Here is a 27,272-nt window from a genome sequence, read left to right as displayed (position 1 = left end):
CCCCCGTTCTGTCTGCAAGAGGCCCACCAATCTTACCACTCTGGCTTGGGAGATGGTGGCAGAGGTGGTCAGTGCCAAAGCTGCACACAAGAGGTCAGCCATCCAGAGCAGAAAACAGATGGATGATCTCATCCGTGTCACCAGGATAAGGCAACCATCTCATCACCCTAAACTCACACACTCATAAGCCCATGACATATTCACTGGCATCTCACTCACTGCCACCTCAAGGGACTTCACCACTCACTCTCTCACACACACCCTCATATCTCCATCTGGCTTCACCTCCTCTGGAAACTGCCTCCTCAGCCCTCACAATCTTGAGGCCACTTGCACAGATCAACATGTGCCCCACACATCCCCTGGGATACCCCCGTTCCCCAGTACAGCCCTCGCCCTGCAGCCTCTTCCCTTGTGTAAGGCCACTTCTCCCCATTCCCCAAGCAAACCCTAGCCCTGAAGCCTCTGAAAAGCTACCCCCGCTTATGGCTGATCAGGTAGAGAACTGCCCGTGAGCCCATTTAAAAGTGATGTGGTGCTGCCTGTGAAGCCTGATGCTGATAGCCATATGTACTGCCCAAAGAAAGGTAGGCAAACAAATCTCGAAGTCCCGAGCGAAGTGCAGCTCACCAGTTGCACATCACTTATGTACAGTTGTGAAACACAACGGTGTGCAATCACCCTGACGTGCCCAGATGATCCAGCATGGGGGGATGATTCCATCAAACAAGGCTTATAATGATGTGTTGATGTATTAAATTGACATTCCCTATATCCAATGGTGGAAAGTTGGCCCGCCATTGATGGGTGGAGCAGACGATCTCAAACTGATTTCACTACGTCGTGAAACTGATTTTTGGCCTTCCTGCCATATTGTCCACTTGTGCCCGCCATGATGCTTGACACCAATGGGGACAGAAAATTCCGGCCTGAAAGCACATTGACTTCTCTTTTTGGAATTCAAACCATGTATGCCACAGCTCTCCAGAATTCACTTTAATTTCTCCTCAGTGTTCAGGTTATCCTCTGAGATATAAAGTTTCTTGGGGATCCTTCCATAGCTTTTGGTTGAGCAATCCTTCACATTTTCTCCAAAACATCAAACTGTGGACTTCTCAGCTCAAGCTTAGGCCTCATTTGCATTCTGCAAGCTAACGTTTTGTTTTCACTATGAAGGCTACTGTAGATTTCTTTCTCCAGCTCCAAAACTAGGCAAATCTTCCAGCCTCTTTTCCCTCAAAAATTCTGTCTCCAAGCTGAACTCGAGTTTCCACCCACATTCTGCACGGTGAAGTTAGTACTTTCTCTTTTTAAGTTGCAGGCCTGGCTAAAATTTACCTTTTTACCCCTCGGCTCAATGAGTTGAAATTGCCTCTGTCTGTTCCTAAACTAAACTGCTGACTGCCTTCTTCTGTTATCTGTACACACAGATAAATTAAACCAAAGGAACCTCCCTAACCCCACAGCCCATCTCCTTGGCAAGGATGTTCCAAACATAAATGTAAATTAACTATCTTTTGCCTTTAAAAGAACCCCTTTGATTCTGTGACACGCATGACCAACATATATATCTAATGGAGTTAATGGCCCTCTTCTGCAGACATGCTTATCCCATCAAGATTCCCTTTCTTACAAATGTGCTTTTAGCTTCTTTAGCCTGGGAACTATGTGACTAATTTAAGCTCCTTGTGAAGACAACTGCAGACATCTCGACTCTACCAAGAAACTCAGGCAAAATAGCCCATTTTTAAGTGTTTTCAACTTCCACCTCTGACCTCTTTGGTAAACATGGACTATCCTTAGAATGGTAATTATCTTGGGGGTAGCAGTTCAGAGAAGGTTTACCAGACTAATATCTGGAATGGGTGGGTTGTTTTATGAGGAAAGGTTGGACAGGCTAGGCTTGTATACGCTGAAGTTCAGAAGAGTAAGAGGTGACTTGATTGAAACATATAAAATCCTGAGGGGACTTGACAGGATGGATGTGGAGGAGGTGTTTCCTCTTGTGAGAGAATCTAGGACTAGGGGTCACTGTTTAAAAATCAGGAGATGAGGTGAATTTTTTTTTCTCTCAGAGGGTTGTGAGTCTTCGGAACTCTCTTCCTGAAAAGGCAGTGGAAGCAGAGTCTTTGAATATTTTTAAGGCAGAGCTGGATAGATTCTTGGTATGCAAGGGGGTGATAGGTTATCGGGATGCAGATTTGAGGTTACTATCAGATCAGCCATGATCTTATTAAATGGCGGAGCAGGCTCAAGGGACTGAATGGTCTAGTTCTGCTCCTTGTTCATATGTTCGTATTTGCCAATTTCTCAAATCTGGGTTTTTTCAGTTATCTTACATCTTTAATTCCTGAAACTAAAACACCTCGAAAACACAGGAATTATGGAATCAGATATTCTCGACAATCTTAAGGCCAATTTTCTCTGCTACTTCCCCATCCCTTCCTTCAAAACTCTCCTAAATCCAAGTACATTGACCAATTCTTTCAGCTTCTCCCTTTTCCTCTGGAGGGCATTCCAATGTATGAGGCCTGGGCAACTGAAGGTTTGGCTGCCAAAGCTATTGCAACAGGAGGAGATGAATGGAGAGGCCAGGGTTCGGTGGGCTGTGAGGCTGGAGGGACAAGGCCATAACGAGATTTAAGCATGAGAATAAGAATCTTAAATTTGAGGCACTAGAGAACCAGGATGCAATGTGGTTCAGCCATGATAGGAATGATGGGTGAATGGGATTTACTGAGGCATACAACACAGGCAGCAGAATTTTGGAAATTTTGAAGTTGATGGAGGATAGAATTTAGGCTTACAAAACACTAGAATAGTTGAAATAAAAACAGAAAGTGATGGAAATAGTCAGCAGGTCAGGCTGTATCTGTGGAGAGAGAAACAGAGGGCAGAATTTTCCCGTTGTCGTGCGGGGAAGGCCCCGCACATCTGCGCGTAAAACGACGCACGGTGACATTGGGCGAGCGTCCCGACATCACCACGTGCCATCGCGATATTTCGCTGGGTGGGTGCACGATGATGTCTGACACGCGCCCACCATTAATTAATGGGCCACATAACGGCCTTGATTCACCAATCGACGCCGATTTTTCAGTGCCCGCACAATCTTTGGGTCGGTGCACGGACACAACGGGCAGACGAGTAGGACATATTTGTATTAACCTCATCCACGGGCGGGATAAGAGGGCTCACTGGGGTCACGAGTGTGTTCTCTCAAGTATTGATTTTTGAAAGTTATTGAAACTTGCCTGTGTGATCTGCAGTACTTCAAAACACATACCAGCTGCTTTTTCTGCTCTTAACCTTCAGGTCAACATTCTGCAATGAGGAATCTTTTCTGGGCCTGCAGGTTTCAGGGAGCCTTCCCTTAGCCTGGGAATGGGAGCTGAACTGTCCATTGGAGGCAGTTCCTTTGAGGAGGAAGGGAGGTCCAGAAGGGGGAGGAGGCCAGGAGTGCACATTCAGCCTCCAGGGGAGCCACCTTTGGGAGAACAGGCACAGGTATAAGGGGCACAGAGCCAAGAGGTAGCCCAAGGCGCAAGGGGCCGCGGAAGACGCCACTATCCTGCTGCCAGGGTATACAGGCAGCGAAAAAGCTACCGCAATATGTCTGAGATGCAGTGCCGAAGGAGGCTCCGTCTCTCAAGGGAGACAGTCAACTCTGTCAGATGATAGGGCCTGAGATCTCCGCTAACTGTGTGGGTGGACACCCCATGCCAGTGGCTCGAAAGGTCACAGCTGCCCTCAGCTTCTATGCCTCTGGCTCCTTCCACGGCTTGGTGAGTGATCTTTGCAGTGTCTCCCAATCAGCTTGTGTCAAGCAGGCTACAGACGTTCTGTTCAGCTGTGCATTGACCTTCATCCACTTGCGTGGCGAGCCAGAGGCTTTGCGGCCATTGCTGGCTTCCCCCGCGTCCAGGGTGCAATGGACTGCACAAATGTGGCTATCAAGACACCAGAGGGTGAGCCTTCATCAACAGGAAGGGCTTCCACTCCATGAACGTGCAGATAGTGTGTGATCACAGGATGCTGATTCTACAAGTCTGTGCAAGGTACCCAGGCAGCTCTTGCGACACCTACATCCTCAGGCATTCCCAAGTGCCGGGGATCTTCAGTGCTCAATCCCAACTTGATGGGTGGTTGCTGGGTGACAAGGGCTATCCCCTCAGAAGGTGGCTCATGACGCCTCTCCACCATCCAAGAACAGAAGCTGAGCAGCGGTACAATAGGAGCCACGCCTCCACAAGGGCTGTGGTGGAGAGAACCATCGGTCTTCTCAAGATGTGCTTCCGATGCCTGGAATGCTCAGGGGGCACCCTCCAGTACCCCCCAGATTGTGTCTCGGTGACAGTGGTTGTATGCTGCACTCTCCACAATCTTGCACTGGAAAGGGGGGACGCAGTGGACGATGAAGACATTGACGCAGTGGCTGTGGCTGCACACGATGAGTCCAGCAGTAAGTCCAAGGGTGAACACGCACAGGGAAATGCTGAGGGGGTAGACGCTGACCTGGGCATACTGCAGAGAGGCAGGGACACCCGGGAGGCTTTAATCCAATGAACCTTTAGCTAGCACACCACAGATGGTCCACCAGGTGAGGACCATGTGACACTGGATCCAGGTGTGTTGCACCACGTCACGGAAACTCACCACCTCCGTCACCTCCTCCCAGGCACATTTCGTTATGTTGGGGGGCCTCCTCCTCCCATCCTGGGGGACCAGCACCTCCCGCCTTGCTGTCACCTCCTCGAGGAGGGCAACAAGGCAGTCATCCGAAAAATGAGGGGCACACTGGCCCCCCACCCTAACCTCCAGCCTGCCCTGCCCTGCTGACCTACCCTCTGGACTGACCTGCTCAACAGAAGCCCTCTGCTGTGGCTTTGCACTTGCCATTATGAGCAGCCTAGAAAAGGCTGCCAGGATTTTATTTAAACAGGCTGCCGGGTTGTCATTGGACCCGGCGGTCTGTACACACCCGCCACCGCTCGTCAACTCCCGCTATTCACAGGAGTCGAGAAATACGCTGGGTGGGCCTTAATTGGCCCACCCGCGTAAAATGGCGGCATGGACCCGATTGCGGGCGGCAATCGGGTCCACGCCTGCCCGTGCCCACTCCCATTCCACCCCCCCCCACCCCCTCAACTGGAAAATTCAGACCAGAGTTAACATTTCAGGTCAAGGGAAGGTTATCAAACAGAAACATTAACTCTGCCTCTCTCCACATAGGCTACCTGACCTGCTGAGTATTTCCAGCACTTTAGCTTTTATTTCAGATTGCCAGCATCTGCAGTATTTTACTTTTGTATTGGAATAGCTGTGCCTGAGGTGATAACAGAATGAATAAGCATTTCAACAGTGTATGGATGAAGGTTTGGGCAGAAACAGAAAATGCTACAGAGCTGGTCTTTATGATGGAGAAAATGTGAATCAGAGCTCAGCTCAAGGTTGAATAGGGTGCAAAGTTATGAACTGATTGGTTCAACCTGAAACAATAGCAAGGGAAGTAGATCAAATTAGTGGCAAAGGTATGGAGTTTGTGGCTGGATCTAAAGACAACAATGTTGGTAATGTTTAATTGGAAGAAATGACAGAACATTCAGTACTGGATATTGGACAAGCAATTCAACAACACAGAAACTGTGGAGGTGTTGAGAAAGGTGGGTGTTGCCTAGTGCATCACTGAGCCTATGTTTCCAACTTTTCTTTATTCATTCACGGGATGTGGGCTTCGCTGGCTGGGCCATCATTTATTGCCCATCCCTAGTTGCCATTGAGAAGGTGGTGGTGAGCTGCCTTCTTGAACCGCTGCAGTCCCTGTGGTGTAGGTACACCCACAGTGCTGTTAGGAAGGGAGTTCCAGGATTTTGACCAGCAACAATGAAGGAACGGCAATATATTTCCAAGTCAGGATGATGTGATGTTTGGAGGAGAACTTCCAGGTGGTGGTGTTCCCTTATATCTGCTGCCATTGTCCTCCTAGAAGGTAGTAGTTGTGGGTTTGGAAGGTGCTGTCTAAGGAACCTTGGTAAGTTTCTGAAGTGCATTTTGTAGATGGTACACACTGCTGCCGCTGTGCATCGGTGGTGGAGGGAGTAAATGTTTGTGGATGAGGTGGCGTAGTGACGTCACAAGTAGATGAGAACCAAGCAAGGACCAAGGATGGATATTGGAACGTGCCATAGCTAACAGTGCAGAACCAGGATGAGAAACCATTATTGGAGATGCTCTGGCTATGCCATGAGGATCATATGTGAATAATGTGACTGGATCATTAATTATACCCAAGTGCACTAAGAGAAAACTTAGTGCTTCTGTGTCTGCAAATGGAACCGTGTTTCACTTTCTTATGGAAGAGGAATCAGCTGAGCAGAGGACAAGCTATTGTCAGGTGGCAGGGTTGCCAAGAATCCAAGATGTAGTACAAAACATTCTTGCATGCGTCAGGGATCTTTGCATTCAGCCAACTGTCTACAGGAATAGTCAATTAATAATCAGGTGGTGTCTAATCCACAGAAATGTCAAAAGTACAGGAAAAACTGCAGTTCATCTAAATTTAATTCAGCTAATGCTGAGTTGTTGCATTTCTAAAATCAAGAAGTTGTACTACATGCAATGAATAATTTGATGACAAGACTGTTCTGCCAAGGTGGAACATTGCTGGTGATTGGTGTGGGGCAAAAGCATATTCGCATCATTGCAGCCCTAATTCTCTTACCACTGGCAGCAGAGTCTCATGAAATTACCCTGATAAAGTCAACTTAGTTGCATCTTTGGTTGTTAAATCTCTGCTATGAATTAAATGGCTTTCAACAGTTCCTCATTTGACACAGCCTGTTGCAGAATACCTTTCCTGCTTTTCTTTGAATCAGTTCATGCAGTGTTAACATCACTGGCGAGGCAAACATTCATTGCCCATCCATAATTGCCCTTCTGTTTGATTTGGATGGATTTAATAATGTAGAGCTCCCTGAATAAATCAAACATAGGGTCATTTATTAAATTCCACATTTGCCAAGATATATTCCAATATATTCCTTGCATCACGTTTATGCATTGAGATAGAGGAATTTTGCAGCAAACCATCCTGTATTAATATTCATTTTTATTTGAAAATTTGAATTTTCAATATAACCAAGAGCTGATTTCCAAGACACTCATCAATCTTTAGGACAGATGGAAGAATCTGACTTAATTCAATTGTCATTATTCACCTGAAGAATCAAGTGGAATTTCAGAGTCAATGAGAAGGAAATAAAATATTTTAAAATATGTGAACATGTTCAGAAGTTTTTCTTAGGTAACATAAAGGAACAAACAGTTAAATGAACAGAATTCCTTTACAATAATTCACAGAACTTGGAGGTCAATGACTGCTATTGCTGATGATAGAAATGAAGAATAAACACATAATCAAAGCACTGGGGAAGAAATGCAACTCACAGATGCCCTTTATTTTCTAGCATATAATCTGTGGAATACCTCCAAATTTCACATCATGGAGTCTGCCTAGCCCCTATCTTTGTTCCTGTGCATTTTTTGCTTAATGAGTCTCACAGTGCAGATCCCTCTAACTGGCATTCTAATCTATATGGGAATCATGAAGCTGATATCTGCAAGGCCAATGTTATGAAGGTAGCTCGTCAGGAGCCCAATACTTTTGATGGGCCTGGGAAGAGAACAGAAAGGCAAGGGTTAACAGAGGAAGATCATTGGCAGCTCAAAGCAACATCACTTTGTCAAGTAAAGTGTGTGAAAAAAAGAGTTCAATGGATAGAGAAAAAGAGAGTAAGGCGGCCAAAAACCCTGTGAAATATCCTCCAGCCTCACAAGTCATCGGCCAGGATTTTATGGCCCCTCCCACCCGATGGGATATTATGGTCCCACTGAACTGAATGGAAATTTAACTGGGTTGCCGCATCCACCGGGGGGAGACACACTTCAGCAGGGTCGTAAAACCCCGGCCATAATATTGCACCTTTTGTCTACAAGTTACAGTGCAGTCTCTTGCAATGCATACAAGGTTTGTAGAGATAGTGACCATCCTCCTGTACACCTTTGCTTAATGGCGTTGTGCGCCACTTTCTCTTATAAGAAGAAAGGGAGCGTGTTAGTATGTGAGCTGGTGAATTGTTGTGAAAGTATGAATGTGTTAGAGTAGAATAGTGAAGATGATGTGTGAAAGATGCCTTGTGTGTGCTGAAGTGTGGTGAAGGAGAGTAATAATGAGGATAGTATCGGACACAGATTGTACAGTAAGCAGCAGAAGGAGATAGGGAGTGGAGGAGGGAGGGCTTTTGGATGTTGAAGTGACAGGTGGTGAAGAGCTAAGTTTAAGGGAAATATGATTATTTGTATCACCTTACAAGCTCTGTTTGGACTAATGATTGGCAGTCAAGTTCCTTGTATAACACATGTTGCATTTGCCTATTCTGCCACCTCAGATCACTGCTGTCCACTAGGAAGAGCGGTTCCCTGCTCCTGGCCAGCTTTTCCATGAGGACTCCTGAATAGTGCCTGAACTAATTAGGACCCGACAAAACTTCTAGCCACCATCATTGCATTACAGCCATTATTGAAAGTAGTGGACAATCCTTTAAGAGATGTAAGTTTCCTATAGCAGCATCACTGACACCCAATTACCCAGAGCAACCCCCTCTCCCAAATGGTGAGTTGTCAATAAATAGCACAATTAACACTGGTGACTCATCAATCAAAATCAAGTAAGGCGTGAGCGCCAATTTGGCTCATATGTATTTCACTGACATCTTTGAGGATACATATTGGTCAATTTGTCTATTTTACACCTGTTTCCAATGCAAATTGGATTTTTCTCCAACTCTACATATAGAAAGAATAAACAATCATGAGCTAAAAAGAATTGAGTTCATTATAGTCACTGTTGAAAATTAAATATTTCTCACATAGCAAGTTAAGAATTGGGCAGATTTCTGTTACAATATTTGTTTGCTCCCCATCTCTTAAGTTAATTAAAGCAATGTGTTCATTTTCTTTCATTTTAATATCTAAATAGACAATGAAGTTGCCATTGTACATGATTCAGGAAGGCCTCTGACATGTTGCAGTTTCATTTCAGTTGACCTGTCTTCAAGGCTTCATCTCCAATATTGATTGGTAGCAACAGTGACATGAATTACTGCTGTGCCTCAGTCGGCGACTGTTCAATATGCAACTTCCAAGTGCTTAACAGTTCTGGTTTGTTACTTTTTAATTTTGAAACACGATGGAGTGAGACAGATAAAAGACTACTCAAGATATTCTGACAGCAAAGCCATAATGAGTTAATCACTGTAAGATTTAACATAAAAGTAAATGTTTACAAATATATGACTTTATTACACTTCTTCACTATATCTGCAAGATAATACTCAAAATGTGTTTGAAAGGAACTTAAATTATGAGTACATATCTCTATTTTGTATCTTAAATCTATACTTAATTTTTTTTTAATCATAATTTAATTGAGGGTGTCTGCTTTTAGCGCAGTCAACAACCCAGGAGCAAATTGCGCGCAATGTTGTGCTAGTTATTAGCAGTGTTTCATTTCCTCAATTTTCTACTTGAATTTATTTCAAACTGCTAACTGTAAAAATTGCTATGAACCAGTGAAATTAGTCAAAGTTTTAAAATGGAAATTTAAAAACAATGTGTTTAAAATATTCCCTGACATATGTAAGAGTGGTAACTTGGTGTAGTTTTATTAAAACAGCTGAAAATGAGTTTATCACAAAAGTACTATTTTCAGTATCCAGTTCAACACCTGTGAGTACCTCAATGTAAATCACTGAATCTGAGTTTTAAAAAAATAGATACAAAGCCATTTGCTAGTTATATTTGTGTATGGTGGTCAGTTTCTCTGTATTTTTTTTAAGGAGCATTCAAAACATGCCTATTAGTGTAAAAGCAAAATGGATGCTGTAAATCTGAAACAAAAACAAAAAATGCTGGAAAAACTCCACAGGTCTAACAGCATTTGTGGCGAGAAAAACAGAGTTAACGTTTCGAGTCCGTATGACCCTTCTTCAGAGCTAAAGAGAAGTGAAAATTTGCTGAAATTTATACTGTTTAAGGGGGGTGGAGCAGGTGAAGCTGGATAGAAGGCCAAAGATAGGTGGAGGCAAAGGAGAGATTGACAAAGATGCCATGAACAAAAGGACAAAGGGAGTGTTAATAGTTGTGGTACTGGCTAAAGCAGGTGCTGATGGCGGCATTAAGGTAAGAAAGCAGAGTGTGATAATAGCAGGCCTTTTAGTGACCTGGGGGAATGGCCTGTTTGGCAAGCAGGGCCAGCTTTTAGCACAATGCTTTTAAACTGGCACAAAAGATCATGAAATCTCTATTAGTTCTGAACATAGCTTGTGGTTGAAATTCCTCAATCTTTTGTGCTGGTTTGACTGGTTTTGGGAAAAGTGCACTGGCAATGCTCTGAAGTTGCAGCTATGGCTGCAGCAGATGGCAGATTTCAGCAAGGGCATTTTCCCTGAAGTGCAGGCATCTGGCAGACTGTTCCCCACTAAGATTCAGATAGGGGAATTGCTCCCTGAACACCCTGGGTAATTATGGCTTCTTGCTGTGGGCTCTTCTCTCTCTCCTCATCTTCCTCCTTCTCCCAGCAGCTTGTCCTGCTCGGTGTCACCTGTGCTAACTCACTTTGTCATGCTGTAGTCCAAGGGGAATGTATAATACTGCACCCACGTCTGGGAGCAAGTGGTTTGTGCAGATTCCTTGAAGTCAGAACAAAGTCCTTCAGCAAATGCTACACTACTCATAGATTTTAGCAACTTTGAAGAACTCTAGAAACCATCAAGCACTTCTAGACTCCCAGCAAAAAACAATATAAATCTATCAGCAACTAAGCTGTAAGTAGTTGATAATCCTTTTAAAGAGCTGGTGTGGTTCCTTTACAAAGCATTCAAAAATGTACTGCATGTGCAACACCCTAACAAAATGGGATCTGGCATGAGTCACACCAAAGGTGTCCATGTGCGCTGCAGGTGTCATTTTTGCACTCTTGTCACTGAAAAACCAGGTGCTTAGGAGCTATGATAAGCAACTTTTGACTCCGATGCCATTTTTGATCGAGAATATTCAAACAAATGGCATACATTTGTACTGCGCCACAAACAGATCAGAAAGTAAAAGCTCAAACACTTATTAAATAATAAAGACATCAGTTAAATTAACATAAAATTAAGATAAAAATCCATGTGATACATTTTATTGAAGCAAACAATTTGGTGGGATTATTAATATTTCCAAGTCTAATACCGCCTTTCAATATTGCTGCTGAAGCACAGCTGACTCCAATGTAAACTAACTACACATTTTTAATTATTCTTTTTGGTTCATAGTAAAATGGTTCTTCTCTTTGCATATCCTGAATGTCTCGGAGCTAAGACCTCACTCTATACTTTTATAAAATATTTATATACCGCCATAGCTAATGTATATGTTTTTTGAATTGGACTAAGACTGAAACCATGACTGGCTATGACTCAAAGAAAAGGAACTTGCTGACATTCAGAACTGCTGCCACCTCATTATCTCTGAAGGTGATTATTGCTGAAAAAAATCATTTTGTCAAAACTTTTCACCTTGCACTCATCAGGACAATTGTAAGAATACCAATGTCTAAGCTAAAAATGCGTAAGCTAACAAAATGTATCCTAGACTTGTGTAAGAGCAATGAGCTGCCGCGTGATATATATGACAGGGTTCGCCCTCGTGGCTAGCTACATCCACGCATGTATAGGCTGCCCAAGGCATACAAAAGTGATGTCTCTCTATGCCCCATTTTACCTATGACTGGTTCTGCACAGCATGAATAACCAAATGGTTGAACCAATTGTTACAACCAGTTTGAAAAAGTTTTCTAGATGCACGGTGAAGGATTCCTTCACATTTGCAAAGATCATACAGGACTTGCATATTGATAGCAATGCTATGTCCGTGTGTTCATTTGACATTACTAGCCTATTCACCAATGTTCCAATTAAGGGAGCCATAGATATTTGCACTGCAGCACTATATCATGCCGATCTAGACCCCCCCACCATTGTGTGAATGAGTATTCACTGAGCTTATGAACTCGGCAACTCGCACAGTTGAGTTCAGCTTTAACCACACCATGTATGCCCAAATAGATGGTGTCGCCATGAGATCTGCTCCAGGCTCAGCTCTCGTAAATAGCTTTGTTGGGTTACATGAGAAACAGGTATTCAATGGAATGACACCTAACCTCCTATCACTTGCATATTTCCGATATGTGGATGATACGTTTGCATATTTAAATCCATAACAGCGTGTAATAATTTCCTTGCATGTCTTGCATGTCTTAATGGGCTCCATCCTGTGCTCAAATTCACCTTTGAAATAGGGCAGGCAAATGAAGTCCCTTTCCTTGATGTACTAGTTGAGAAAACTGCCAGCGGATTCTCTACCACGGCCTTCACCCGTTGGGATTCTTACAGTTCCACGTGCTGAAAGATTTGCCTTATTGGCAACCTTATAAATAGGGGCCAAGCCATTTGCACACGATTAAAAATAGAGAAAAAAAAAATCCTTAACATGTCCCCCTTGATGCTGAAATAAGGCGCATCAAAGACATAGGGCTGAATTTTGCCATTGGCGAGCAGGGGACGGGGCCCATTCGCTGACATGCAAAATGACGTGGGATGACATTGGGGGGAACCCCCAATGTCACCCCACCCCATTTAAATCTTCAGGAAGGCGGGGTCACAGCAAAATCAGCTGTGGGCCCCCCAACCTGTCAATGGCCAATTGAGGCCATTGACAGGATCATTAAAACAATTAAAGGACCTGCCCGTCCAACCTTAAGGTTGGCGGGTTGGCCAGGAGCCCCGGTGGGCTTCTGAAAAAACATGAAACCTCATCCACTGGCGGGATGAGGTTTCATGTAGGGATTTAAAAAGTTGAATAAAGTTTTAATGAAATTTATTAACATGTCCCATCTCGTGTGACATTGTCACATGAGGGGGACATGTTAAGGATTTTTTTTTCTCTATTTTTAATGTTTATACAGCTGTCAGCGATCTCCCTGAGGCAGCACTTAGCCTCAGGGAGATGTGCACTCTTTCGTCCGCATGCGTGAAAGAGCGCACTCTCGCTTTTGGGAAATCCCCCCCGCCCACACAGGAAGCACATAGCGCTTCCCGCCGGGCGTCACGCTGGGCGGGCCTTAGTTGGCCTGCCCATGTAAAATGGCGGTGTGGCCCGCTTCTCCAGCGGGGATCGGCTCCCCACCCGCCGGAGATTGGGTCGAGCCCGCCCGCCCAGCAGGCGGAAAATTCTGCCCATAATGTGTAATAATGGCTACCCTGATCGGATCATTTCACGATGTATATCATGCAAACTCATGAACAGGCCTAAGACCATCACTTTTGGACCTGCAAGGTGCCCAGTCTACCTCAGGATACCCTGGAAGGGTAAGATATCTCGAGAAATTTGAGCAACAGGTGAAGCTAGCTGTTTCATGCTGCTGCTATGCAGTAACAAGATGAGTGGTATTCGCCATGACAGGATGCTGCTGTCAAGCCAAAAAGACATCCTACCTATCACACAAATGAGCAAATGTGGTGTATGAATTTCAGTGCCAGTGTGATGCTAGCTATGTAGGCTATACATCCCAAAGACTGGGGGATTTTATCAAACAGCATGTCCCAGCCGCTGTTTGCAATGGACAAGGTACAGACCATACCCAACCAGCCAATGCTTGCAAAACTCAAAATACAGTGTCCAACATTAGATGTGATTCCGCGATTGGGCAACATTTACTGAATAATCCTCAGTGTGTTAAGAATTAGGCTGACAACTAATTTAAGATTGTCAGCTGGGCTCACTGTGTGGCGCATTTACGTATACTTGAAGCTACATATATTAATTCACAGGGTCCAGTTCTTTGCAGACGGAAAGAACATGTTCACATACTGCACCTGTTTCAGCTAAACAAAATAAGTGACAGCCATTCTCTGGTTCATTCATCAGGGCAATGCCTTGACCAATCAAAGTCAAGTTTCTTGGTTAACTTTCAAACAATGCTTGGCAGTTAACTGCCGTGGCAATGCCTCTACCAATCAAAGTCCACTTTCCAACCAATCAGCACCCTCTTCTCATACAGTATAAAGTTATTGCTTCCCCTGACATTGGTATTCTTGCCATTGTCTTGATGAGTGCAGGACGAAAAGCTTCAGCATAATGTCCTTTTTTAGCAATACCTCTGAAGAGATGCTAATGACCCCTTTGACTGCAGGGCTCAAATCCAAAGGAATGATACAAAGACCATTAACTTATCTAAGGCCACGGCCTGGCCAATGGAGATAATCTGTCTGATATGACAAAAGACCCCCTGAAGCCTCATTTTGTAATGTTTCAACAATTAATAATTTCAATATCAAGAATCCAGACTAAGGAATATACATCCTTTGACCAAGCCACATTAAGAGGTGGGAATGACCTGACCCCATCCCACCCCATCCCTAACCTAGCTGCTGGAACCTGTAATATTGCCTTGTGGAGCTGCACAGCTCAGGCTTCCATTACCATCAATCAAGCAGCAGAACACGGCTTGGTCCAGGGAAATGCCTAGCCCCCATCTACATTGTACCAGCACCGACAAGTCTATTTCATCTCCACATGCCCATCTCATCGTGGAAGTCATCTCTGCCAGAAAAGTGAATTATCCAGCATCTCCAGCCTGCCGACTCCGAAAGAACACACCATTGGACTTTGATTTGGACTCTGGACTCAAGTGAAACAATAATTCTTATCTTCTCTGTGGTCTTTGCCCTGTACTTCTGTCTTTTCCTTATCCCGCTTTCATTGTATGAATGTACTGGGGGCTACATAGTGACAGCGTCTCCCGTGTTTTGAGCGTGTGTAAAATAAACTAGCCCCCTGATTTTACCCTATCTAGAGTTTGTTGTGGAGTTGTTAATAGAAATTGGATCACACCAAAACTGAGAGGTTGGGGAAAATATGGTACAATTTATAAAGGGGGAAATCAAAATCAAAACACCTTCCTGTTTACGGATGGGTAATTGACAGGAGAAATCAGGACTGTTTAAATTAAACCCCTTCCTGTCCATAACATGAAGGTCATCTAACCTCAAGTCCTTCCTGAGTAAAGTCAAATGTTGGGTATAAGCTTGTAGCATTTGATTTTTCAAAGTGACGGATAGTTATATCTACATATCAGATACTCATCTGCTCCAACAGAACTATGATACTGGACAATACACTTTCAAATGTCCTGCACCTTTGATGCCATCCAAAACCCCCACCCCCACCTTGCAGCTCTCAAATGATTAATAACACAGCAGCTTATGAGCACACAAGGCAACCAGCTGTCATGCAAGTTGCAGACCGCAAGAAAAAACGATGAGCTGATTTATTCACTGACCACATTGAGGAGGATGATTGAAGTTTTCATTATTTCTGGAAAAATGAAGGCATATGTTAACAGAGATGGTAAAAATCAGTTTTCTGACAGCAATAAATTGCAGAGGAATTAAAATACTTGATATATGATCTAGAAGGCCAAATCTATTTTTTACTTTAATGAGAAGGTCAATTTGGATCACCTTGGCCAGGAAACTTACACCATAGTAAATTTGGCAGGAAGTGCACCTTTACATAAGACAGTAATGGCAGTGTTCTTGTTTACCTTTAAATTCATTATAAAGGTAAATGCCACACAGATATGTGAACATGGGGCCATATTTTCACTTAGGTGAAAGGTGTAAATTATAGTTCCATTATTTGCTAAACTGTATTCTTATGTTTTTAGTTCAGTTTAGCTCTGTTTTTAGTCCTGTGGTGTATCTATGTCGAGCAAATATTCTTGTAAAAATATGTAAGTTGACCAGGTATGCGTTTTCCAATTAGCCATGTGAACTTTTTAAAAAATTCATTCATAGGATGTGGGCTTTGCTGGTCGGACCAGCATTTATTGCCCATCCCTAGTTGCCCTTGAGAAGGTGGTGGTGAGCTGGTTTCTTGAACCGCTGGAGTCCATGTGCTGTAGATACGTCCACAGTGCTGTTAGGAAGGGAGTTCCAGGATTTTGACCCAGCGACAGTGAAGGAATATTTCCAAGTCAGAATGGAGAATGACTTGGAGGGGAAATTCCAGGTGTTGCTGCCCTTATCCTACCAGATGGTAGTAGTCGTGGGTTTGCAAGGTGCAGTCCAAGGAGCCTTGGTAAATTCCTGCAGTGCATCATGCAGATGGTACACACTGCTGCCACTGTGCGTTGGAGGTGGAGGGAGTGAATGTTTATGGATGCGGTGTCAATCAAGCGGGCTGCTTTGTCCTGGATGGTGTCAAACTTCTTGAGTGTTGTGGGAGTGCATCCAGAAAAGTGGATTCCATCACACTCCTGACTTGTGCCTCATAGATGGTGGACAGGCTTTGGGGAATCAGGAAGTGGGTTACTCGTCACAGGATTCCTAGCCTCTGACCTGCTCTTGTATTTATATGGCTAGTCCAGTTCAGTTTCTGGTCTATGGTAATCACCAGGATGTTGATACTGGGGGATTCAGTGATGGTAATGTCATTGAATGTCAGGGGGCAATGATTAGATTCTCTCTTATTGGAGATGGTCATTGCCACTTGTCCGGCCAGGCCTGGATATTGGTCTTGCAACATTTGGACATGGACTGCTTCAGTATCTGAGGAGTCGCGAATGGTCCGGAACATTGTGCAATCATCAGCAAACATCCCCACTTCTGACCTTATGATGGAAGGAAGGTGCTAGGGGAGAATTAAAAATGCTAAGAGAGAACACTGTAAGAATTTACTGAAGAACACTTAAAATCTCCAGGCAGACATGGCTGCTAAGCATATTAAGAGTTGATGATTACCAGTTGAACATTGCACAGCCTTGAGCGTCAGGCTGAAGACACAAGCAGGACATAAAATAGATTAAGTGCTTTCCCCTCTCACATAGGGAAGGGGCAGATGGCTCTAGCTTAGATATGGGAAGACATACAATGGACAAAGAGGGGGCTTTGACGAAACACAAACAGTCTTTGAGAACCAAGGTCTTTGCGTACGTGTTTTAATTTTGATTGGATAATATAATTATGTATACCTCCTTTCGAATAATTGGTTAGCAAAATCACATGTTTATGTACTCAATAGGATAGAGTTAGCATGAGACCAGTGTGTCCATTACTGATTGGATGTATTCAAATGTACTCAAATGTATTGTGACAAGAAAAAGTACAAAAGTAATGAAATGTAATCAATCTGGGAGCTGAGTCTTCATTCTTAGGAATGATTGTGGCTCCCTTGCATATGCTTGAATAAAACCGGTTAAAGGAAGCCTGAGTCTCTGCGGTCACTGTGTGATTGGGGATTGTAACTTCTCCTCTTCAACTGGCCTATGTGGTAGTTGCTGGATTTGAGGGAGTGTCGTCTTCAGTAGAGTAGTCGGCAGGATTCACCTGGACCTCTGTGAAGGCGGAACAATGATCTGGTGGGTATTTTCATTTTGAAAGATACTCTCCGGTTGTTCGCGTCAGACTAGAACGGAAGTCTAATAGGGCAAATCTGAACGTTTCGGTCAGGGAGACTCAGGTGGACAGGTTGGGGGAACTGAGGGTCCCTGTTTTATTGTGGGGTGGTGGAGTCCTGTTTTATTGTGGGGCGGTGGAGTCCTGTTTTATTGTGGGGTGGCGGAGTCCTGTTTTATTGTGGGGTGGCGGAGTCCTGTTTTATTGTGGGGTGGTGGAGTCCTGTTTATTGTGGGGTGGTGGACTCCTGTTTTACTGTGGGGTGGCGGAGTCCTGTTTTATTGTGGGGTGGCGGAGTCCTGTTTTATTGTGGGGTGGCGGAGTCCTGTTTTATTGTGGGGTGGTGCAGTCCTGTTTTATTGTGGGGTGGTGCAGTCCTGTTTTATTGTGGGGTGGCGGAGTCCTGTTTTATTGTGGGGAGGTGGAGTCCTGTTTATTGTGGGGCGGTGGAGTTCTGTTTTATTGTGGGGTGGTGGAGTTCTGTTTTATTGTGGGGTGGTGGAGTCCTGTTTTATTGTGGGGTGGTTGAGTCCTGTTTTATTGTGGGGTGGTGGAGTCCTGTTTATTGTGGGGTGGTTGAGTCCTGTTTTATTGTGGGGTGGTGGAGTCCTGTTTTATTGTGGGGTGGCGGAGTCCTGTTTTATTGTGGGGTGGTGGAGTCCAGTTTTATTGTGGGGTGGTTGAGTCCTGTTTTATTGTGGGGTGGTTGAGTCCTGTTTTATTGTGGGGTGGTGGAGTCCTGTTTTATTGTGGGGTGGTTGAGTCCTGTTTTATTGTGGGGTGGTGGAGTCCTGTTTTATTGTGGGGTGGTGGAGTCCTGTTTTATTGTGGGGTGGTGGAGTCCTGTTTTATGGTGGGGTGGTGGAGTCCTGTTTTATGGTGGGGTGGTGGAGTCCTGTTTTATGGTGGGGTGGTGGAGTCCTGTTTTATTGTGGGGTGGTGGAGTGCTGTTTTATTGTGGGGTGGTGGAGTCCTGTTTTATTGTGGGGTGGTGGAGTCCTGTTTTATTGTGGGGTGGTGGAGTCCTGTTTTATGGTGGGGTGGTGGAGTCCTGTTTTATTGTGGGGTGGTGGAGTCCTGTTTTATGGTGGGGTGGTGGAGTCCTGTTTTATTGTGGGGTGGTGGAGTCCTGTTTTATTGTTGGGTGGTTGAGTCCTGTTTTATTGTGGGGTGGTGGAGTCCTGTTTTATTGTGGGGTGGCGGAGTCCTGTTTTATTGTGGGGAGGTGGAGTCCTGCTTTATTGTGGGGTGGTGGAGTGCTGTTTTATTGTGGGGTGGTGGAGTCCTGTTTTATTGTGTTTATTGTGGGGCGATTAAGTCCCAGGAGACTCAGATCTTGGGGGAACTAAGGGTCCCTGTTTTAGTGTGTGTATGTGACCATTTAGTGTGGGTGTGTGTGTGTGGATATGGCTGAGAAGATCGATTTCGAGTTTGCTGCAGAATGGGGAGGTGAAGGAACCTCGCCAGGAAGCATAGAAAGCTGATCAGCAAAATGAAACAAGGGTGGCAGCCGAGTGACCCACCGTTACGCTCCAAGGAGTGGTGGAGATCTTAGACTAAAGATAAAACTGACAAAGCTACAATACTCATTCTGAGTCTGTATCTGCAACAAACTAAACTAATACAGAAATATCTCGGTCGAGTTGCACCGGTCGCAGCGGCAGGGGACCTGAAAGGTCCCCTACTGAATTTTTGTAACTTAAAAGAAATGAATTGATCTAAGTTTCAAGAGCTGTTTGTGCTGAGGAGAGAGAGAGAGAGAGAAAGGGGTTACCCCTAGAGGGGTTAAGAGCAGTCACAGGCAGCAGCAGAGAAAATGTGAGCTTCAGTCAGTTTGACTATCCCTATAGGTGGAGCCTCCAAGATCCCTTTATTCCCCCCACAGCTATTTGAAGTTTCGTTTAGAGTTAAGTTCAATATTATAGGAATATAAATACATACCTTTATATTTGTGTTTGTTTGTGTGCAAGGAAGCAATTGTATGTGAGCTTTAATGTTTTTTCGTCCCTAAATTGTCATTTGTGTGTGTAGATCAGCACTTCAAAGTCAAAAGCCCCATATTAGATTAAAGGAAAAGTATACTCAAACATTCCAAAGTTTTGAGCAAAAGGTTTCAGTTGAGATTTCTGGGAAAAATCGCAATTTGAAGGTAGTGTAAAGATAAAACAGGGCTTGCCTTTGTTTGAGATGAACCAACCCTTGTGCCACCCCCTTGCAGACTAGTAGGGAATAACCCTCATCACCAGCTTCCAAACTGATTGGGATTGATACATATGAGTTAGTATTCTAAAATTCTGAAGAATAGAGATTACCTGAAATTCAAAAGAATTCTAGGAAAACCAAAGACATAAATACACGGTCTAGGGGGCTCCAATGGATAAAAAGGGGTTTCTTTTGAAGAGAAGAATTAAATATTAAAGGAAATCTGCATTCCAACAGCACTGTAATTTGAATTTGGGACAATCTTGAGATGTAAAGTGCAGTGGGACAATCTTGAGATGTAAAGTGCAGTGTAATTTAACAGGTTACTTTGAATAACGAGGATGCTTTCCAAAGATAAAGAATGTGTCGATAAACATATGGGACTTCTAATCTGGATACAAATCATTACACATGAAAAAGAGGTTGTTTTAATTTTGATCGTGTAAATTACAGTTCTTACAAAGTTTAAAATTTTGAAGTTTGGTTCTTGATAAAGTTCTCAAAAGGGAATTTTCATTTTAAAGGATTTTTGACAACAATTGGCACTAATTCACATGCTGCAAGCTATTGTATTTGTAAGTCTGTTCCCAAAATGTGAAGTTAAGCTGAAGACCTTGACAAAGTTTGGCAGAAATCCAATTTTTGGCCGAGTTAATGAATCTGGGATAATGCTAAAAAAAAGTCAGACATAATTTAGTGGGTTACTTTTGAGACAATACGATGTTGTTTGAGAAGAAGATAAGGAAGCAAAACATGTCAATGCCTGATTTCTGTTTTAAAACTGTTATGAGAATACATTATTGGACTGTAAAGTCTCTCCAGGCAACCTGAACAAGATAAGATGGTCGCTATTGCATGTGTAAAATGATATGAGGAAAGGATTAAGGGTAGAAGAAAGAGATAGAGAAAGAGGACACCATAATATGCAAACTGTTTTAAGGGAACTGAATTTGATAATCTGGCCATCAACTGAGACATTGGAACCGCACAGGGAAAGATAAGCAAAGTTCTAGAGACAGAGATCCCTGTTGACATGGAATAGTTAATATGGCCTAAAGAGTAAAGAAACATTTTAAACAATCAAGACAATAGAGAAACTGGCCTCAAGAGAATCCTAAAATGATTGTGGTCAGGAAGAAAAACCTTAGAGGTAAAACTATTTGGAATCTGTAGTTGAGGCAATTGAAGGATAAGGAGAAATAATACTTAACAACAATTTACCACAAGACAGATACAGGTAAAGGGAAAGCTGGGAAAAGGCATAATAGATGTATTATTGACTATATTAATGTGCCTGCGAGCTACATAGAGTAAGACCACAGGATTAACACCTTGATGACAGGCAGAGTTAAGCGGCTCCCAGAGAGAACTGCCACTGGAAGTGAAGATAGTGAGCCATTGAAAGACAGGATAAGAAGGTGCATTGTAGAGTTGTGTAGACAGCTTAAGGAATTGAGGGCCGACATGAGACAGCAGCAGGAGATAGTAAACTGGAAGGAGTGGGGGAGCCTATCCAGATGGATTCAGATCAGGAAACTCATTTCACAGGGAGAGTCATTAAAGAAATGTGTAATCTTATGGAAATTAAACAGAAATTCCATATTCCTTACCACCCCCAGAGTTCAGGGATGGTGGAAAGGATGAATCGAACTTTAAAAACATCTATAGCCAAAGCAATTCCGGAGACAGGGAACCGTATTGCCCAGCATTCTGATGCGCCTTGGGGATACACCAAATACGACTACCAGGTTCACCCCATTAAATTGATAACATGAAGGGCCATGCAATTACCTGAAGGCATTATAGTAGGAGGACGAGGTGTAGGGTCACTGAAAGGAAGAATAGGGGACAACGTAAGGGAATTAAGTAAGCAGTTTCATGAGTTGAGAGAGGAAGTTAGGGATTGAGAGATGATTAAGGATGTGGAAACAGGCGAATCCAAAGAGCAACAACGGACGCCCCCAAGCGGGGAATAAGGTGATGTTCAGGGTGAGCCCTGAGCAAACAGGGTTTGTTGCAGGTGGCATGGACCATACAAGGTAATTGTGACAGGTGATACATACGCACTTGTAGATTTGAAAATGGGAAATAAATGGAGGCATTACACACAGTTAAAGATATATGATGAACCACCAAGCGGTAACCCGGACAACGGGAGCGAATGTTAATGTTTCCACAGGTCCGTGATCCTGGCTATGGGCATGTCAGCGCTGGCATGGGAAGTACCAATGGTTAAAGTCAATAATGACATCTGCCTTCACCCGGGGCAGTACGTACTTCCCCAAGGAGGAAATGGGGAATGGATAAAAAAGCCCAACACCTGGGCTGCGGATCAAGTCACTACACGGACACATCAAACGAACAATTGGGAACAGGAACCCCACATGTGATCACACAAAGAGTTGTAAGAGTACTTTACATTTAACAGCACCAGGGCAGCCAGTCCAGCTAACACCACTCAAGTGTAACAACAGGAAATTCATGGGGTGGTGGTACTTACCCAATGGTAAGGACAATGATGAACTGACGAATGCACTTTTGAGGACACACCCCAGCGGGAAATACACACCTAGTAACACCTCACTAAGCATAAGCATAGACACGAGTGGTGAGGTAATGATAATTGGGATTTATGACAATAGAACTGGTCTGGGTTGGTGATATGGGGGACGTAGAACGTACGTGGCCCCTACCAGTTTTTCATCAACAAGCATTTGGATGTATCAAGAGATTAATGTGACCGCCAGATGGATAGACCTACCTCTCTTTGTTTGGGAACAATGTCACATGAGATGGGACATGTTAATAAATATCACATAAACTTTATTAAAGTTTTTTAAAACCGACATGAAACCTCATCCCGCCAGTGGATGAGGTTTCATGTTTTATCAGAAGCCCGCTGGGGCTCCTGGCCTGCCGTTCAGCCTTAAGGTTGGACGGGCAGGGCCTTTAATTGGCTTAATTATCCTGTCAATGGCCTTAATTGGCCATTGACAGGTCCGCGGGCGGACAGCTGATCACGCTGTCCCCCCGCCTTCCTGAATATTTAAATGGGGTGGGATGACGCGGGGGTTCCTCCCGAAGTTACCCTGCATCATTTTCGCATCAGCAAGCGTGCCCCGCCCCCTGCTTGCCGACAGAAAAATTCTGCCCTATAAATTTCAAATCATCCCAGGAATTAGAGCAAAAGTGCAGGTTAGGTTAAAAAGAAGTATACTTGGGGACATTGGAGGGCTATTTGGGAGTGTCAGTTCCAGACTTAATTCAGATCAGATCCATGACTTAAATGATGATGCCTCCTGGGTGGCTGCTGAGACTGCCCGAGGGTTGCACTACAGTGCGCACGGGACAGAGCATGCCCTGGCAGCCGTGGAGTTACAAGGAGAAGGTCTGCTATGGATCCTTAGGCAGACCGCAGATGGGATAATAGACACAGCTGAATCACAAGCCACAGGGAGGGCATGCGATATGCTAGCACGAGATTTAATTGATGGGGTAAAATCCGACATTGAAGATATCAGGTTCAGAACAATTCCCGAACACATGTTTGAGTCAGTTTACCAATTAATCCTCATAAATTTACGCAAGGAGCAGCAGGAATTGGTGATTACACAACCTCAAGGTAGAGGGGAAGATGGAGTCATAAAATTTATCATGGCCATTCCCCAAGAACATTATCCAAACGGGGCTTTCCTGAACAGCTATAGGTTCGAGTCCCTAGGAGTAGATAAAGGAGGGATGGTATTCTGTGTAGGGCTGCGTGGATATATATCCTATGTAAAAGACATGGTACTGATGAGTACTAGAGACTGTTGATCAGAATCAAGAAATTACATTGTGTGCTCATGTCAAACGCAGGAGGTATTTACAAACACAAGCAAAGTTACATTCGCTGCTTTACCGATTCAGGAACATTTAAGGCAATGGTACTTCCTCAGGTCAATGGCTGAGTTCCTTTATGGGGACTTACTTGTTCTACCAACATAAAACCTGGAAAGGGACTCTCCAGGCACAGACAGCAACAAACCAAAGTTGCACATCTATTTCCCGACCTATGCATACTCCAAGGGAGAAGGCAGGAGAAAGGAAAGTTATGTTATACAGCCAGGTGGTTTAGGATTCCTCTGGCGGTCTGGATGACTGGCCACCCGAAGGACCAGAAGAGGAATTCTCAACTTAAGGTGTGGCTTGCTTGGGTTTTGCCAAGGGCTAAAAGGGGGAAATGTTAGAGGAAAATTAAAAATGCTAAAAGAGAACAATGTAAGAATTTACTGAAGAACACTTAAAATCTCCAGGCAGACATGGCTGCTAAGCATATTAAGAGTTGATGATTACCAGATGAACGTTGCACAGCCTTGAGAGTCAGGCTGAAGACACAAGCAGGATATAAAATAGATTAAGTGCACTCCCCTCTCAAATAGAGAAGGGACAGATGGCTCTAGCTTAGATATAGGAAGACATACAATGGACAAAGAGGGGGCTTTGATGAAACACAAACAGTCTTGAGTTTTGAGAACCAAGGTCTTTGCTTACGTATTTTAATTTTGATTGGATAATATAATTATGTATACCTCCTTTTGAATAATTGGTTAGCAAAATCACATGTTTATGTACTCAATAGGATAGAGTTAGCTTGAGACCGGTGTGTCCGTTACCAATTGGATGTATTCAAATGTATTGTGACAAGAAAAAGTACAAAAATAATGAAATGTAATCAATCTGGGGGCTGGGTCTTCATTCTTATGAATGATTGCGGCTCCCTTGCATATGCTTGAATAAAACCGGTTAAAGGAAGCTTGAGTCTCTGTGGTTGCTATGTGATCGGAGATTGTAGCTTCTCCTCTTCAACTGGCCTATGTGATAGTTGCTGGATTGGAGGGAGTGCCGTCTTCAGAAGGTCATTGATGAAGCAGCTGAAGATGGTTGGGCTGAGGACACTACCCTGAGGAACTCCTGCAGTGCTGTCCTGCAACTGAGATGACTGACCTCCAACAACCACAACCATCTTCCTTTGTGTTAGTTATGATTCCAACCAGCGGAGAGTTTTCCCCTGATTCCCATTGACTCCAGTTTTTCTCGGGCTCCTTGATGCCACACTCTGTCAAATGCGACCTTGATGTCAAGGGCAGTCACTCTCACCTTACCTTGGGATTTCAGCTCTTTTGTCCATGTTTGAACCAAGGCTTTAATGAGGTCAGGAGCTAGGTGGCCCTGGCGGAATCCAAACTGGGTGTCACTGAGCAGGTTACTGCTAAGCAAGTGCTGCTTGATAGTACTGTTGATGAACCCTTCCACTACTTTACTGATGGGGTGGTAGTTGGCCAGGTTGGATTTGTCCTGCTTTTTGTGTACAGGACATACCTGGGCTATTTTCCACATAGCCTGGTAGATGCCAGTGTTGTAGCTGTACTGGAACAGCTTGGCTAGGGGCAGGGCAAGGTCTGGAGCACAAACCTTCAGTATCATTGCCAGAATTTTGTCAGGGCCCATAGCCTTTGCACTATCTAGTGCTTTCAACTTTTTCTTGATATCACGTGGAGTGAATCAAGTTGGCTGAAGACTGGCATCTGTGATGCTGAGGACCACCGAGAACCACACTTTTCATTGCAGTTCCAACAATGCCCTGCCAAAGTGCTCGTGGAAGATTTGTAGGAGCTCTAGGGAAATCGCAGCGATGGCTGTGTATCATTCTGCAGGTCATCTATTGAATATCAAGGGCAGACAATCCTGCATTTTCACCGTGCAGCCAGAAATACAGCAAGACAGGACTTGTATTCGTCAGTCTATCCTCATGATGGCCTATTTCAAAATTCCAAAAACACATTCCATAGGCCTGATCTACCTATTTGGAGCAAGCTGCGATGCATCTGTTGTGCCCCTACAGACAGCTCACTTGAGGAAGATTGCACTTTTGAGCTGTCTACATTGCTGCAGCACCCTCAGGTAAGTCCTGGGAGTGTTTGAGGGAAGGGCAGCGAGAGGAGGGCATTCTTGTCTGGTAGCAGCCAGGTGGTGGACTGTGCAGCCAGGAATGCTTCTGCTCCTCCAAGATCCATATGAACAAGTTTTTTTTTCAAATTTATCTTTGCTTTCAGTGACGGCCACTGTCTCTGCCACATCCACATACAGAACACCTGGACGAATTGGACCCAAGATAGCTCAATTTCTGGTGAGACCTCAAGCTGGTGCTAGGGACCATATTAGTACATGTAAGGTCCAATGCCTGTTTAAGGCAGCTGCCCAGGCTGCTTTTTTTCCCCATTAACCACATGTTAATTGTATTTTAATTAATGATTTGGGTGCATTTGTCCAAATACATATTTTAACATAAGTGCATGAAACATTTAAAAAAATGATTGTTTGGACTGGCAGGCTGTTACTAGTGCAGTACCGGACAAATCAGTGCTTGGGCCCCAGCTATTCACAATAAATATCAATGATTTGGATGAGGGAACCAAATTTAATATTTCCAAGTTTGCTAATGACATGAAACTTGATGGGGATGTGAGTGGTGATGTAGTAACTATGGTTTTATTTAGTGTGTAATGTACCTTTAAGAATAATGCTTGTTAGGCAAGACACACATGATCTGTGGTATCCTAGAGGAAAGTAGTGCAGGCTACCTCAGCAGTCAGTGTAGAGATAGAGATCAAGTTGAAAGCACACATGTAGTTGCTGCTGATTATACTGTAAATAAACTTAAAGTTTTCACCCAAGAAGTGTCTCCTGATCAACTCTATCATTAGTAGCACAACTCGGCCACCCTACAACAAACTGGTGACAAGGATGAAACAGGATTGAACAGAGGAAATCAAGTTAGAAAGAAATCAACACTGTATCTCGTCCAGTAATTGTAAGTAGTATGCTCAGTTGAATTGAAGAAGTTATCCTCTCTCAAAATGCCATAATTTTGGAGAATTGATCCTTTTGAACCTGCCACAAATGATTGGTCTCATTGCATAGAATGCCTCACATTCTTTTTTCAAGCAAATGAGATTACGGAAGAGAAGAGGCGAGCGATCTTCTTAAGTGCTTGTGGGAGCAAAACCTACAGCCTGATTTGAAGTTTGAAGGAACCCAGTGCCCCAAATTTGAAGAATTTCAATGAGTTGGTGGATCTCGTGAAGGGTCACTTTCAACCAAAGCCCTCAATAATGATGCAGATGTTCAGGTTTAATTCATGAAATTGAGCCCAGAGTGAGACAACTGCATGTTACATGGCAAATTTGAAGCAGTTAACGGAACATTGTGAGTTTGGTATGACTCTGACCGACATGCTCAGAGATTATTTAGTGTGTGGTGTCAAAAGTGTGGTGGACACTATTTGGAAAAGATTATTGTCCAAAGTGAATCTGGATTTCAAGAAGGTGCTGGAGATAGTGCTTCCCAGGGAAAGCACAGTAAGAGATTCAAAAGCAATGCAAGGTGCGCAAAATGATGCTGTCCTCCAATCGGGTAGGAAACTCAGCCGAAACAGGCGCGAAAAAGCGAGACTCCACCGAGAAGCGGGAA

This window comes from Cetorhinus maximus, chromosome 1, assembly GCF_964194155.1.
Source record: "Cetorhinus maximus chromosome 1, sCetMax3.hap1.1, whole genome shotgun sequence".
Lineage (NCBI taxonomy): Eukaryota > Metazoa > Chordata > Chondrichthyes > Lamniformes > Cetorhinidae > Cetorhinus > Cetorhinus maximus.
Note: the sequence above shows the minus strand (reverse complement) of the source record.